Raw genomic sequence first — 16,702 nt, forward strand, 5'->3', positions numbered from 1 at the left:
ACTGGTATTGGTGTCCAGACAACTTCAAACTGACACGAGAGGCAAGAAACTGGTTGCAAATCCGTTTTTTGTTTCTCGCCCCATCTTACAGGCTTGCAGTACCGATCGACTGGCACGGAGAGCTGGTAAGATCATCTCCACTTATGTCCACTGTCTCATAAGATCACATTTCACCTGTCCAGATTCAGTGAAGAAACACACTGGGTGCAGAGTCAAAGCTAAGGGACGCACATGGGTTTACTGTTAAGTTTAGTCAGCTAAATCAGGTAACGCACTCCCACAAAGTATACTAGTCAATTTCCTGCTTCTTGTCCACCCAGGACCACCCTGCCCATCAAAGCAGGGGCCCATTGGCCGCTCTTGTAATGGAATTCCAAACAAGCCCATTCTCTGTGGCACACAGTGCGATTCAGTCAGGTCCACAGTATTCAATTCACCAGAGAGCTATAGTAAGGTTACTGCACAGAAAGAGACCATTCAGCCCATCATGTCTGCATAGGCCAATAAAGACAAAATAAGAAACTTCCAGTCCCACTTTCCAGTACCTGGTCCGGAGCCTTGCAGGTTACAGAGCTTCAGCTGCAGATCCAGGTATTCTTGAAATGAGTTGATGTTCAGCCTCAACCACCAACTTAGGCAGTGAATTTCAGTCACCCTTCGCCTGCTTGATAAAAAGAAGATTTTCCTCCCACTCCTTTCATCCTTCTACCAATCACCTTAAACCTATGCCTCTTGTAATTGAAACAGGATTTTCCAGTCTATCCTATCAAGGCACCTCATAACTTTGTACACCTTAATTAGGTCACCCCGTCAGCCTCCTGTTGTAAGGAAAACAACCCTAGCCTATCAAATCTCTCCTCATAACTGCAGAGTTATTGCATTCTTCTCATTTGAAGTCACATAAGCATTTCATTGGCCACCTGCTTTGATGGGCAGGGTGGCCCTGGGTGGACATGAAGCAGGAAGTTGACTAGTACCTTGTGGGAGTTAGGTGCCTGATTTAGATGACTAAACTGTCACAGTAAACCCATGTGAATAGCTTAGCCTTGGTACCCAGTACCTTTCTTCACTGAATGTGGACAGGTGAAGTGTGACTTTTTGAGAGAGTGGACATAGTAGGGGGTGATCTTACCAGCTCTCCTTGTCAGTTGATCAGTGCGGCGAGCCAGCGAGGTGGGGCAAGAGGCAAAAAATCAGGTTCATGGCCAGTTTCTCACCTCTCATGATGATACCAGCCCCATTCTGCCCCAGGAAGGCGTGAGGCTGATTTAAATATTTATTAGCTTATCACTAATCATACGAGTGAGTCTCAGACTTAATTATCTGGGCTCACTTGCCTTAACAACCTTGCCAGTGGAGGTCCTCACCCATGGGGACCACTTATGGTCTCCACCAGTCTGGCACTGCCCACAGGATATTGAACAGTGCCAAGGGGGCAAAGCCTAAGGGGAGGAATGGGTCCTGGAAGGATGGTGCTATGATGGGGAGGCAGGGGTGGGGTATGCTCTGCATTGGCCAGAGGAGTTTGGGGCTAGCGATAGATGACTGGGCGTGCAAGTGGTCAGGGATCAGGGCCAGCAAGTGGCTGGGGAGGGAATTGGGGCCAGTGATCTGCCAGGATTGGGGTTAACGAGTTGCCGGGACAGGGGGGTATCGGGGGGCAGAGATCGGCTGGGCAAGATTGGTGGTGGACCGCATTCAGCGGGATGGGGCGTGCTGTCCGAGAGGAGGGGGGTAGGTTTGGAGGTGTTGGGGGGACTGATTGATCTCCCAGTGCACACTTGTACACAGTGCACAGGGAGTCTGGGCAATGGCATCCCTTCAGCGCAGCTGGTTTCATGATGTGAATAGGCTCCACCCACTCCCCTGAGAATTACATTTTACTCCTTTGTTTTAATGAAGTCTAAAGATCGCGGCTGGGAGCTTGCCTAAACAATGGGCACGATTCTCTTTGATTTTCACGCTCATTCAGCACTTAAATTTTTTTTTGGTAGAATCATTCCCAATAAATTTATCTGGGTGAATTCATCTGCATCAGATGAGGAGGGGGGTCAAAGATTTCCTCTATTTATTTGAATGCAACTCAGAAGGCGCTCTTCACTCATATTCACCATGAGGGTGGTGAATATTTGGAAATTTCCACCCAAGGCTTAGTCATTGAGTATGTTCAAAACTGAGACCAGTAGATTTCTGCATATTAAAAGTATAAAGGATACACGGATAGTGCAGGAAAACTGTGTTGAATTAGAAGAGCAACTATGATGTCACTGAATGAAGAAATGGGCATGAGGGGCTGAATGGCCTACTCCTCTCCAACTTCTTATGTTCTCAACAATGTTTTTTGTTTTGTCCTGATATCTCATGGAAGCAGGTGTCTTATTGTTCTTCAGACTCCTATTTGGACCTGCGACATTGGGGTGGGGTGGCTAGAAGCATGCAGGATACTGGATAATTCAATATTTAATTCCACAGTATACACATCATCACTAACAAGGTCCTCTGTCCAAGCCTGATTGACAACCTAGGGCATGCGGGTCTCCCTAGTCCTGCAACCTTCTCCACACTTGGTCAGAAAGCAGTGTGGAGGAGTCTGCAGGACCAGGTAGACTCGCGTGTCTTGACCTAAGTGGGGTGAGGTCAGATTTGATTTGGGATGGGATAAAACCAATTGTTGGACTGCTGGTGTGATTGTCAGAGGCCTCCAGGCTTTGGGGTGGATTTCAGAGGCCTTGGGTTGGGGGTGGGGTGGAGCGCAGCAGGGCAATCTGATACCAGGAATGGTGGATGATCAGATGTCTGGGGGAGGGGAGGAGATCAGAGATATGGCATGCTGGGAGCTCAGGGAGGTTAGGATAGTCAGATGTGAGGTGTTGAGTCATGAATATTTGAGCAAGCAAGCATTCTAGATCCAGCAGAAAGCTGGATATGCACTCAACCTCCGAATGCAGCAGTCCCTCACCTCAGCTTAGTTGAATGATTGGGAATCTCAACTAGCTCAATTGCACATACAACAGAGGCAGATACCCTCATTATTTAAAGTGCGAGCCCATGTTAAAATTCACAGTGGATGGGTTGAGAGTTGGTGTAGCTCAGAGATTTTGCCCCAGCTGAGCTAAAGCCACTGATTTCTGAGTTGAAGATTCCACCCCCACAGCACCTACGCAGCCCAGTGCTTAAGCTTACATTAGCTGGGATTTTCCACCCTCATCCCACCGTGTGCTTTGTGACAGTGGAGGTGGCCTGCCATTAACTGGAGGCACCATCTTCTGGCTCACTGATGTCAATGGGGTTCTCAATTGTTCACAAATCTACTGCCAGAGAACTCGTCACTGGAAAGAGCAGCTGGAAAATCCTGCCTGTTAAATTCAATATGAGCGCGATTTTCTACATCTCCCCCCACCACCTACTCCCCCAACTCACAGCATGTTTTGCAATGGATGCGGTGGCCCGTTATTGGCAAGTGGTGGTATCTTCCAGTCCCACTGCTGTCAACAGGTTTTCCCTCTCATGGTGGAAGGGTTACCGTCGGCTAGATAGCACCGACTGGAGCACTATTTTTAATGAAAGGCCAGAAGTTGCTTAAGGTTAGAAGAGAAATTTATCTTTAAAATTGAGGAATGGGGACAGCTCACAGGAATAAAGCAGAGCGATTTATATTCTGAGGGCAATGTGGGCAGTCTGTTTGGTGCACTAGTTAAACATTTAAGACTGATATACTTAATCTTTCCAGCACTATGTTGTCAAAGTATTGGATAGTTACAGCAAATCAATGTTGTTACATACACACAATGACTTTCACATTCACAGACTAATAATATATCCCTTGAATAACTTCAATAGTTATTAATCAGCAACCCGTGCGCATCCTTATAATTAATGGATGGTTATTATACAAATTAGAAATAGGAGATGAAGCAGCAGCTCGGATAGATGCTGAAAGTTAACATGAGAATCAAGCACAAGCACAAATCAAGTGTATTTATAATCAAACAAGCTAAATTTTGATTATCCATTGGCCAATATTTTGTATTCTCGAGCAAAGCTGGCTGTTTTTGGTGCAATAGAATTATTGAATCCTTAAAGTGCAGCAGGGGGCCATTCGCCCATTGAGTCTGCACCGAGAACGATTGCATCCAGATCCTATCTCAGTAACTCCACATACTTACCCTGCCAGTCCCCTAACACTAAGTGGCAATTTATTATGGCCAGTGAATCCGCATATCTTTGGCGTATGGGAGGAAACAAGAGCACCTGAAGGAAACCCACACAGACAGAGAGAGAATGTGCAAACTCCACACAGACAGTCACCCAAGGTCAGAATTGAACCTTGGGCTCCTGGGGCTGTGAGGCAGCAGTTCTAACCACTGTGACACTGTGTGTGCAATAACATACTATGAAAGAAAGAAGAATGCGATTCGCTCCCACACCCATTCTCAAAAAAAGTTGATAGTAAATACTGTCACCATAATGTTGTGGGGATGTGGGGTGTGTGGAGAAGGTGCAATGTACATGCCACTCGGCTACTGTTTTGTGGCCAGTTCAGAGCATTAGTGCTGGACATCTGAAAGAAAGTCATCTGAAGTGCAGGTGAGCTGTAGTCCAGGAAAACAGAAGGTGGAATTGGAAAGGTGGAACTTTCAGTCAATATTGTCACAAAAAACCCTTCACTGATAAGTTTAAAAAAAAGTCACTTATAAGCAATTTAAAATGATTGCTTAATAAATAATTAAAATCTTGCCCCTTGCATTTCATTTTATTTATTACCAATAATGGGTATGATTCTCTGCTCCCACTCCCCCCTCTCTCGTCTATGGCGTCCTTCTTGACAGTGGGAGGTGGCCCGCCATTGGCCGGTGGTAGGATCTACTGGTCCCACTACTGTTGATGGAATTTCCCATTGAACTCACTCCCTGCCATTGGGAAACCTGCAGCAGGAATGTGTGCTGTCAGTGGGACTAGAAGATCTCTTCCCAATAGATTTAAAAAATTGAATTTGTCATTTAACATTTGAGACAGGTCCATTTATGTGAGCCTTGATATTAATAGAAAGATGTGGATGGACCTGTTTGGTGGTGAGGGGTGGGGATTGTGGCTGCCATTTTATGATTGGAAAACTTGGTAGAATTTTTCTCAATTCTGCTGAGTTTAACGATGGGAGCCGATTAGTAAATTTGGAATCTGTTTCCCTCCCTATCGTACCTTAGTGCCTTCAGTTGCTTCAGCCTTAAGTTCTGGAAACCTTTACCTAAGTTTGTCTGCATCTCAACCTTTCCTCTCTTAAAACAGTCCTTAAAGTTAACCTCTCTGACTAGGCTTGTGCACCTGCCCTAATATCGCCTCGTGTGGCTCAGTGTTAAATTGTGCTTGACAAAAAAGAAACATCTTGGCATATTTTACTTCATTCAGGATACTCTGTAAATGCAGATGTTACCATGAGTCATACAGATTGCTGCAGTTTGTTTTCTTTGAAGCAACGAAAGAATGACATTTTCACTTTGACCAACGTTGCCCTTCTCCCTGCACAGTTTCATTAGACTAGTAATTAGTTAGTAGGAGGCCACAATCGCACGAAGTATGTCTTCGCTTTGCAGTGCCGATAAATACAGTCCGCTCACAGATGTCATGTGCTACCCTTGGGCTAGATCACATTAGTCGATGTAATTGCTTGGCTATTTCATTTAAGTCCTTGTCACTTTTAAATTGTTTCACAGATGAAATAAACCTGCAATCAATCCAGTTATTGCCCACAGACAAATGCTACTCTTAAAGTTTCAATTTGATGAGACAGAGCTAAAATACTCTTAATATGTTAACCATTCACTGCCTGGTTCCCAGTTCACTGTTGCATGAATCATAGCATTGTAATTACACCACTTGACTTAGTAACCCGGATGCCTGGACGAATACTCCAGAGACATGACTTAAAGTTACACCAAGGCAACTGGGGAATTTAATTCAATTCAATTAAATTAATCAGGATTAAATATCTAGTATCAATGATGGTGATCATGAAACTATTGGATTGCCAAAATTTTATTCATTAATGCCATTTCAGTGAGAAAACCTTCACATTTAAATGGCTTCTAAGTGGTCAAGGATACAGTCAATTGTGTCAAACATCTATGACAAGTTACAATAAATGTAAAGCTGGGTGGGCAGCCTGGCCTCGATCTAGGCATCTGATTCAAACATGACAAAGGCACACGCAACATATTTGACTCAGCAAAGTCGTTTTCACTATCATCTGGGGACTTCTGTCAAAATAGGGAGAGATGTCCCACATATTGGTCCAGCAACAACCTGACATAGTCACAATCACCATACCATTCATATCAGCATCTGAGACCATCACCATCCTTGGGCATGATCTGATCCACCAGCGAACAGAACCACCAGAGGTGTTGGCACAATGGTATACGGTAGGCATGGAGTTATAATAGCCAGAGGTGCCAAGTGGAGGATGCATCTTGGCCTCCTCCAGAGAAGCCTACAATCAGAGATGCCAAAATTGAGACACTTTGGGTGGGATTTTCCAGTTCTTACTACCAGTGGGATTTTCCGGTCTTGCCGAAGGTAGTGTGCCTAGCGAGCAACACCAGTAGCCATCGACTTCACCAGGACTGGAAGGTCCCACTGGCAGCGACCGCTGCCGGATAATCTGCCCAAGGTGACTGGAAAACCCCGGCCTTTGATTCCCTCCATGTGATACCAAGAAACAGCTGAATATATTAGATACAAAAAAGATTCCAGCAACATTCTGGTTGCAATGATAGAGATTTCCTGAACTAGCCACATCTCCTGCCAGGTTTTCTTGCCCAGCTGCAGCACAAGGTAGCTCCTTGAAAAAGTGAAAGATTACCTAGGTTCACAAAAAGCAGAAAACAAATCAGCCTGGCTAATGGCCCATCAGCCTACTCTCAATGAAAGAAAAATGCTGGATTGTGTCTTTGAATCCATAGAGTCCCTACAGTACAGAAGAAGGCCACTCAGCCATTGAGTCTGTACCAACCACAATTCCACCTAGGCCCTATTCCTGTAACCCCACACATTTACCTGCTAATTCCCCTGACACTATGGTCAATTTATCATGGCCAATCAACCTAATCCATACATCTCTGGACTGTGGGAGGAATCCACAGCACTCGGAGGAAACCCAGGGAGATGCGGGAATAAAGTGCAAACTCCACATGGACAGTGACCCAAGCTTGGAATTGAACATGGGTCCCTGGCACTGTGAGACAGGAGTGCTAACCACTCTGCCACCATTCCACCCACCAGCGACAGTGCTATCAGGTGGTATCTATTCAGCAATAAACTGATCACCAGGCTGGATTCCACCAGGATTGTTTATACAAACATAAGAAATAAAAGTTGGGTTAGACATATTCAACCATTCAATAAGATTGTGACTGATCTATCTCAACTCCACCTTTTTGTATTATACCATTTCTCTCAATTTCCTTAGTACCCAAAATGCTACCAACCTCTCTCCTGAATCTAATTCATGACTGAGCATCCGCAACTTTCCAATTTCGAAAGATTCACAATGTTTTGAGTGAAATAATTTCCCAGCAATTAAAAGGAGGCCACAACTCAGCTACAGACTGAGTTACAGGTGAAGGATATTTGAATGTTTCCAGCAGAAAATAGCAAGGCTGCTGTCTTAGCATGTGCCTTGCCATTGAGTGTGGACTTGAATGTCTCCGATTGCCATGAGTTGCAATCTCAGTTGGTACTGCAACTGGACAGGAAGTTCCCAGAGTGAAACCCTGCCTTCGTAACTCCAAATTAGATTTAACAAGAAAAAAATAATAAACATGAAAAATTATACAAATATTATACAATACTCCTTTACTCCCTCCTCTTAGCTTTAGAAATAGTTAATTAGTTAAGAAGCCTACCAATGCCTCTACTTTCTCAGGAGGCTAAGGAAACTTGGCATGTCCACAATGACTTACACCAACTTTTACATTTGCACCATAAAAAGCATTCTTCCTGATTGTATCACAACTTGGTATGGCTCCTGCTCTGTCCAAGATTGCAAGGAACTACAAAGGGTCATGAACAAAGCCCAGTCCAACACATAAATCAGCCTCCCGTCCATTAACTTTGTCCACAGGTCCTGACATCTTGGAAAAGCAACCAGTATCATCAAGGACCCCCCACACCCAAGATATTTCCACCTTCTTCCATCGGGAAAAAGATACAAAAGTCTGAGGTCATGTACCAACCAACTCAAGAACAGCATTTTTCCTGCTGTCATCTGAATTTTGAATGGACGTGCCTTATATTAAGTTGATCTTTCTCTACCCTAGCTATGACTGTAACACTATGTACTGCACTCTCTCCTTTCTTTCTCTATGAACCGTATGCTTTGCCCGTATAGCGGACAAGAAACAATTCTTCTCACTGTATACCAATACATAAGACAATAATAAATCAAATCAAATGAATGTATTTTTAAGAATACCATGGATTACAATGTATATATTAAGCTACAATGGTTTCCATAACACAAAGTCTCTTTAATCACAGAGACTGGTTGTAATCAAATATACACACTCGACTCTGAGCCTAAATTAATGGCTGTGAATTTTTCTTTAGAATCCCCCTAAGGATTGTCACATAAGAGTTTCCAAATTCCACTTTCTGAGGAAGCATGCTTTAAAATCTTCTTTCCACGAATGCTTCCCCTTAGCAGTTTACATTTTGAAATCCAGTCCAAGTTTTCCAAATGACCTTCTTAAACAAAGATTCCACTTTACTTTTAACAGTGAATCCATTATCCAGGTTTTACACCACCTCCTTTAGAACTGATTTGCCTTTACTGCTGTACAACTATACACAATTCTCAGTTTCCAGACTATTGAACTGCCATCAATTATTGATCTACCCCTGAAATTTGCTTTCCCATTTTAAATATGGTAAATGCAATTGTCTCTTTAACTCAGAACACTGCTTCAATTCTTCCAAACAATACGTTTGTACCTGTTCTCTTAACTTTAGTTGCATTCTGCCCCAATTCCCTGGTTATATGGACTGTATCAGATTCCTTGGGAAGGCTGCCTCTTTGCATCTCCCATCCTTTCCAGTCTTCTGGAAAAACTGAGAGATGTTGACTCCTTGATATCTTATCCCCAACTAGCAACAAATTCAGCTAACCTAAGAATAAAAAAAAAACTTCCTATCTTAGAAGGGCATTTAGTTGCTAAGTAACCATTGCTGGTGCTATTTACTCTTAACGACATAACTTTCTCCAAGCTCAATAGAATCATAGTTGGAATTGAAACCAACCCCGACATAAATAAACATCTTTGTACAACATGAATCTAATTATAGTGTTCAGGTTTTACATCACTCTTCCAGACACACAAACATCAAATTAAGCCCACTTAAAACTATAACTTACTTCTAATGTTTACCAATACAAATATAAATCCATTAAAGCTACCTTTGTTTATATAACACATGGGCCTAATGAGATCTCAGCTTCTCCCCTGATGCTGATAGCAACTGCAATACTTCATTAATGGCCTACAACTTGGGCCTCAGTAGCACTCCCACTGGACACACAGTGAGGGTGTCCTGGTCTCCATCGCAGTGGGCTATGCTGTCTTGAACTCCTGATGGCAAAACTTATCACCTTTTTAATTTGGATGGTGACTCCAAAGACAGCCTACTAATTGACTGTATAATTTAAGATTGTGCCATTGGACCATACCAGTAAGATGCAGATTATTGGGTTTCAATTGGACCACTCATCATTATTCTAAATTCCAGGTGAGGTTCCACAAAAGTTGTTGATCTGGCTGAGACTCCTTGATCTGCTACCGACTGGCTGAGATACCTCCAAATGGTCGCAAACCTGGGTGAGGGAGCATGAACTGGCAATTCATTCAAGCCCCTCAGCTGGTAGCAACAAGATTTACTCCAACAAGGTTCCCTTTCTTGCAGTACCTTTTCCAGACATTAGTTGTGTTTTAAAATGAGCCAATTTAACCAGGCTTCCTTGAGTTAAGATTGAGCAAGTTTATTAACTACTAAAAAGGCAGAGAGCAAAATGATAAAACACATACATTTATACAAATTAGAATTGAAAATTGAGTCCAACAGTAAGTAAACATAAATAAAAAAAGTATACAGAACAGTACTTGTATCAAGAGGAGTAAATGACGGAGATGCAGCTATTACAGTCTGATTCTAATAGAGTTGGCTTTGGTAGGCGGATGGTCAGTTTTGAGGTTCCAATAGAGTTGACCTCAGCAGGTGAATAGTTGGTTCTTCAATTCCAGTGTTTTGAGTTTGGCAGATAAACCCCCCAGTTCACCTTTCAGTGTGATTCTTTTCCCGTTGGGGCTGACTTTCAAAGTCAGAGCATGAAAGATTCAAGTTATACCTCCAACAATGGCTAATTTGCAGGTGCATTGCATGTGTGCTTGCTAGCTTCCTTCTGGGTCAAAACTTCCCGCTGCTTATTCTCACGGAACACACTTAAACAGACAATGGAGCAGCTTTTTTTACTGGCTTTAAACCCTTCTTTCTATATTCCAAGTTGATGGCGAATCCACAATTTCATCTCGGCATTACTCACAGGATTCCTTGAGATACGTAATATTATGACCCTTTGTCTTTATTGGAGATGGTAATTATCCTCCAATAAAAGCAAAATATTGCAGATGCTGGAATCTGAAACAAAAACGGAAAATACTGGAAAATCTCAGCAGGTCTGACAGCATCTGTGGCAAAGAATAGAGCCAATGCTTTTTTTGTGTGTGTGCGTGTGTGTGTGTACGTGTGCATGTATAATTAGCCTCCAGATAGTTTTAGAAGTACATTGTCTGGAAAAAGGGGATAATCCCATTGTCCCTTAGAGAATCACCCTGCCAGACAAGCCAATGATTTGTGTGTACATTTTCAGCCATCTTTGGGTTTTTGGCTATTTTAAAAAATAAAACAGGTCTTTTTTGAAGTTCACTCTTTTGTGCATAATTCCATGGTTTCTTTCTCCATTAACGTGACATTAATCAATCTCTCATCATAAGATAATTGCATCATTAGCTGTCTAGTGAACCTTTATTGCACTACCTCTAGGGCAACCGTGACCTTCCTTAGATAAAGGGAACAAAACGCCACACAATATTCCAGGTATGATCTCAGCATTGCTCTGTATTATTGCAATAAGACTTAACTCTTTCACTCCAGTTCCTTTGCAATACTTGGTGGCACAAAATCTGCCTACCTAATTGCTTGATCTGCTTGCTTGTTAACTTTCTTTGACTCATGTATAAGGACACCCTTCCAATTTCTCAATACTTAAAAAATATTCCACTTTTTAATTTTTTCCCTGCAACCACTTTTCACAACATTGTATCCCATCTGTTATGTTCTTGTACATTCGCCAAACCTGCTTATATCTCTCTCAGACTCTGTATTTTCCCCATCATCTATTTTTCCCTTTAGCTTTGTATCGTCAACACATTTGGATAAGTTACACTCCGTTCCCTCAACAAAGTCATTAATACAGATTGTAAACAGCTGAGACCCAAATACTTACTCTGTGATATTCCAGTAGCTACAGACTTCCAACTTTAAAGTATTCTGTTTATTCCAGTTCCCTGTTTTCTGGCTGGTAACCACTCCTCAATCCATTGTAATATTTACCCTACATCCTATGAGTCCTAATTTTGCGTAAATAGGAAGGACGTGAATGCACTGGAGGGAGTGCAGAGGAGATTTACCAGGTTGCTGCCTGGGAGCATCCTGTTATGAAGTTATGAAGAGAGGTTGGATAGGTTGGGTTGTTTTCATTGGAGCAGAGAAACTCAGGGGTGACCTGATTAAGGTGTTCAAAATTATGAGGGACCTGGACAGGGTGGACAGGGAGCAGCTACTCCCCTTATCTAAAGGGTCAGTCACAAGGGGACACAAGCTAAAAGTGAGGGCTGGAGCTTTAGGGGGGATTTGATTAACAACTTTTTTACTCAGAGGGTGATGACTGTTTGGAATGCACTGCTTGGGAGTGTGGTAGAGGAGGGATGCCTCACATCCGTTAAAAAGTACCTGGGTGAGTACCTGGCACGCCATAACATTCAGGGCTATGAGCCAAGTGCTGGCAAGTGGGAATAGGTTGGCAGGTTAGAGCATTTCATGTGTTGGTACAGACTTGATGGGCAGTAGTATTCTGTGATTCTGTAATAACCTCATGTGTGGTTCCTTATGGAAGACTTTTAAAGATACAATTACACTACAAGTATTGGTTCACCCTTATCCATCCTGTTACTTGTATCTGAAAAAACACAAAAAGATTTATCAAACACAATTTACATTTCCTAAATCCTAAATGTTTCCTATTTCCTAAATGTTAACTCTATTTAATCATATTCTGATTTTCTCAGTGTCCTGTTACACATCCCTAATAATAGATTCCAAAATGTTGCCTATTACTGTTATTAAGCTACAAACTGATCTGTAGTCTCACAGGATGCCAAACAAATGGGTCTACAAATTTAGAATCAATATATCTGCAAATTTTGGCATGCGTTATTCCACTGACAAATTTGTCAATGTTGCGCCAATTTCACACCCTTAAAACAAGCACAACACATCAAGTGTATATTTTAAGGGAGATTTAATATACCAACATATGAAGTGAGGTTTTGAGGAAAAAAACTGTTGGTCCTTCAAGCTGTTCTATGTGATCATGATGTAAAATCAATACACAGGCCCGAGCCCCCACCAACTCATTAGATGTATGATATTCTCAGAGAAGCAATGGAAAACCAATAAACACCCATGGACCAATTTCAGAAAACAAATCCTCTGGGAAATCACTGATCCCTTAAGAACGATCACACAAGGTATGGAAGACCTCAGTGACCGATAGGTACAACTCCCATTTTGTACCAACCTTCTATATCAAACAATATTGAGGATTTCATACTTTTTGAATTCTTGCGGGTAATCCTTACTCAGGCAACTTGCTCCAGTCATTGTCTGCTTTTTAGTGCACAATTTGCTTTCTGAATCACATGTTTCTTTCAATTATGTGCTATAGGGAGGTGTTGTGAGGTGGATTGAGATGACCAGTACTATCTTTAACTACAGACAATACAAAACTCATGAGGCAGATATCTCTGTATAAAGACATAACATTTATTTAAAACAAAAAAAGATAAGCAGCTGCTCGGAGATCACCAAAAGGGTTAAGCAGCTCTGGAATAGAATGTCTCTGATGAATCTAATATATACAATCAAAAACAGATCAATTATAGATTTTCTTATTGACCATTCCCGGCTCGTACCAATTCAAAATCAATTACATTTAGTAAACATACATCAATAATAATTCCTGACAAGTAACTCTCACAATCGCATTTTACCATCCAGCATAATGATATCTCATTTGTCCAACTAACCTGGACGCTGACTCCCATCTTGGCTGAACCCATTTCCCTTTTGCTACGTAACTAAGGGCGTTCAATATAGAGGTCAAAGTGAGCATTCCCACCGGCTCATTGCCAAAACTGGATTGATATGTGATTCTGCATCCAGGTACATGTTTGTTCTATGTCTAGACAATGAATGCCCCATTCATAAAGTTGCAAAATGTGTTCCCTCACCAGAAACTTTCTGATATGAATTCTGCTAACTACTGAGGTTCCCATGCCTTTGGCTCTGAACTCTTCACTTTTACCATCGTACCTTGAGATAACTTGCTTTTGGCTGAAATGAACAATGATTCATTCAATTTTTAAAATACATTTAAAATATCAGCATATATGTTATAAAATCATGATTATTTATTTAATTCTCTTATTGCATTCACATCTGTGTAAACTATTTTTTTCATTAGTTTATTATCTTTGTTTTAAGAATCATTTAACTCTTTGCTAGTAGCGCGGTGAGTGCCTTATGTATTGTCTAAAACCTTATTAGGTAGTTGATAACTTCTCCCTTCACAAGGATTTTGAAAAGTGCAAAATTTGCAGTGGACAGATAGTAATGGTTTACCACTGATATTAAAATATATCTGTGCAGCCATCAGTTGGTGGCACGGAACCTATGTTTTAGATAGGTCAAACAATAAATAAAACCCCACTAAGAGAAAAGGTTAATAGAAATATTAGTTCAACTCCAAGATTGAGCTGCAGATAAGATAGAATCTTTTGAATCTTAGATTGAGTACTGTGCATTTACATTTTTGGATTTTTGAGTGTTAGGATTTCCAGCTTCCAATTTATGAACAAGGAAAGGGATTGCTTTTTAACCACACTAACCTACCTTGTCCTGACTAGCCACAGATTGAGAAGCAGATCGAGGGGCAATGCTTCTCCCAATGGACCAAACATGATTGAAGTCTGTGTGGTCTTCAGTCGAAAATGCTTTTTACTTTGCAATTGGTATTCTATCAGGTAAAACCCACCAGAAACTAGAACTGTTCACCCCAATTTCACCCTAAGGTTCCTGAATGGCCTGTTTCCCTGCGAGGTGCCATGCCATAAAAGGACAATGGCAACCACAGATTTCCACTGGATTAGCCCATGATTATGCTTGGCAAAGTATTGCAAAGGTTTGCCAATGTCCTTTACCATGCGGCTGATCAGGAAACACACCCATTATTGCTTCCTTTCAAAGGTATATCAACCTATTTAGCCATGTTATAATCACATCTTGTGTTGTTAAATTCATCCTGAAATGGGACTTGAACCCTGAGCTTCTAGTCCAAAGGTAGGGATACCATCACCATGCCACAAGACCTCCGCCCTTTCCAGATTTTCGAATTAAAATATCAATAGATAGCCACAATGTATTTCTGAGTGACTAGATGCCATTTGCATGCAAAAGAAATTTATGCAAATCACATGTAGAGAATAGAAATGGTTGATTTTTCATGTTTTAGGGAAAATCAGACATTTCTACAACAAAATCAATCCTGGACGAGTAGTGGGCTTACACATATTACTATCATCTCTGGGACCAAGGATCACTGCAGGTCACCTGACTCAATGATAGTCTCCTTTTTCTGCTGTGTAACAGCCTTCTATAAATACACTTCTAATAGTTTCAAACCAATTTGGAATAGTGAGGTTACAATGTAAAGTTGCACATAATCTGCTACAAAATGTCAAATTAGGTTAAGATCAAAAATGATATCTGTATAACAGAAATTAAGCTTTTTTGTCCATGACGTACTTACGTAATTGGCACCTTTCCTTTTGCTACTGTATATGGAGGATTAAAGGCAATTAAAGCTCATTGACAGAAAAAAGGTCCAAACTTATTTTGATAACAATAGCCCTAGAATCCGACATTGGGCTGGATTTCCAGTGAGTCCCTCACACCAAATCAAGCAGTTAAGTAGTAGAAAAGGGGTAAAATAAATGGTAAGGCCTGCCATTACATTTCTTCCCAGAGCTAGACACCCTCTCATCCCAGTTGCTGGCTTCTCCTTTCCTGTTTGGTGCATGTAAATGCTGCCCTTGGGAATGGATCCCAGGTGGTTGGCAGATTTACCTGCTGATGACGATTCCCAGTAGACCTGTCCAGTGAAACATGGCAGGGGTAACCAAGAAGGTAGATGAGGGCAGTGCAGTTGATGTTGTCTACATAGGCTTTAGCAAGACCTTTGACAAGGTACCACATGGTAGGTTGTTGCATAAGGTTAAATCTCATAGGATCTAAGGTGAGGGAGCCAAATGGATACAAAATTGGCTTGATGACAGAAGCCAGAGGGTGGTTGTAGAGGGTTGTTTTCCAAACTGGATGTCTGAGACGAGTGGTGTGCTTCAGGGATTTGTGCTGGGTCCACTATTATTTGTCATTTATATTAATGATGAGAATATAGTAGGCATGTTGGTAAGTTTGCAGATGACATCAAGATTGGTGGCATAGTAGACAGTGAAGAGTGTTTTCTAGGATTGCAACGGGACCTGGATCAATTGGGCTAATAGGCTGTTGAATGTCAGATGTAGTTTAATTTAGATAAATGCAAAGTGATGCATTTTGGTAGATTGGCAGAACTTACTCAGTTAATGGTAGGGCACTGGGAGAGTTATAGAACACAGAGATCTAGGGATGCAAGTTCATAGCTCCTTGTAAGTGGAGTCACAGGCAGACAGAGTGTTGAAGAGAAAGTATTAGGCATGCTTAGTTTCATTGGTCAGAACATTGAACATAGGAGTTGGGGCATTTTGCTGAAGTTGTACAAGACATTAATAAGGACACACTTGGAATACTGTGTACAGTTATGGTCACCCTATTATAGAAAGGACATTATTAAACTAAAAAAAGTGCAGAAAAAATTTACTAGGATACTGCCAGGGCTTGATGGTTTGAGTTAAAAGGAGAGGCTGGATAGACTGGGACTTTTCTCTCTGGAGCGTAGGAGCTTAAGAGTGATCTTATAGTAGTCTACTAAAAAATGAGGGGCACAAATCAGCTAGATAGTCAATATCTTTTCCTACAGGTAAGGGAGTATAAAACTAGAGGGCATAGGTTTAAAGTGAAAGGGGAGAAATACAAAAGTGTCCAGAGGCACAATTTTTTCACACAGAGGGTGGTGAGTGTCTGGAACAAGCTGTCAGAGGTAGTATTAGAGGCGGGTACTATTTTGTCTTTTAACATGCATTTAGACAATTACATGGGTGAGATGGGCACTGAGAGGTATGGGCCAAATGTGGACAAATGGGATTAGCTTAGAGGT

The sequence above is a fragment of the Carcharhinus amblyrhynchos genome, chromosome 1 (assembly GCF_965287045.1).
Source record: "Carcharhinus amblyrhynchos chromosome 1, sCarAmb.v2.hapA, whole genome shotgun sequence".
Classification (NCBI taxonomy): domain Eukaryota; kingdom Metazoa; phylum Chordata; class Chondrichthyes; order Carcharhiniformes; family Carcharhinidae; genus Carcharhinus; species Carcharhinus amblyrhynchos.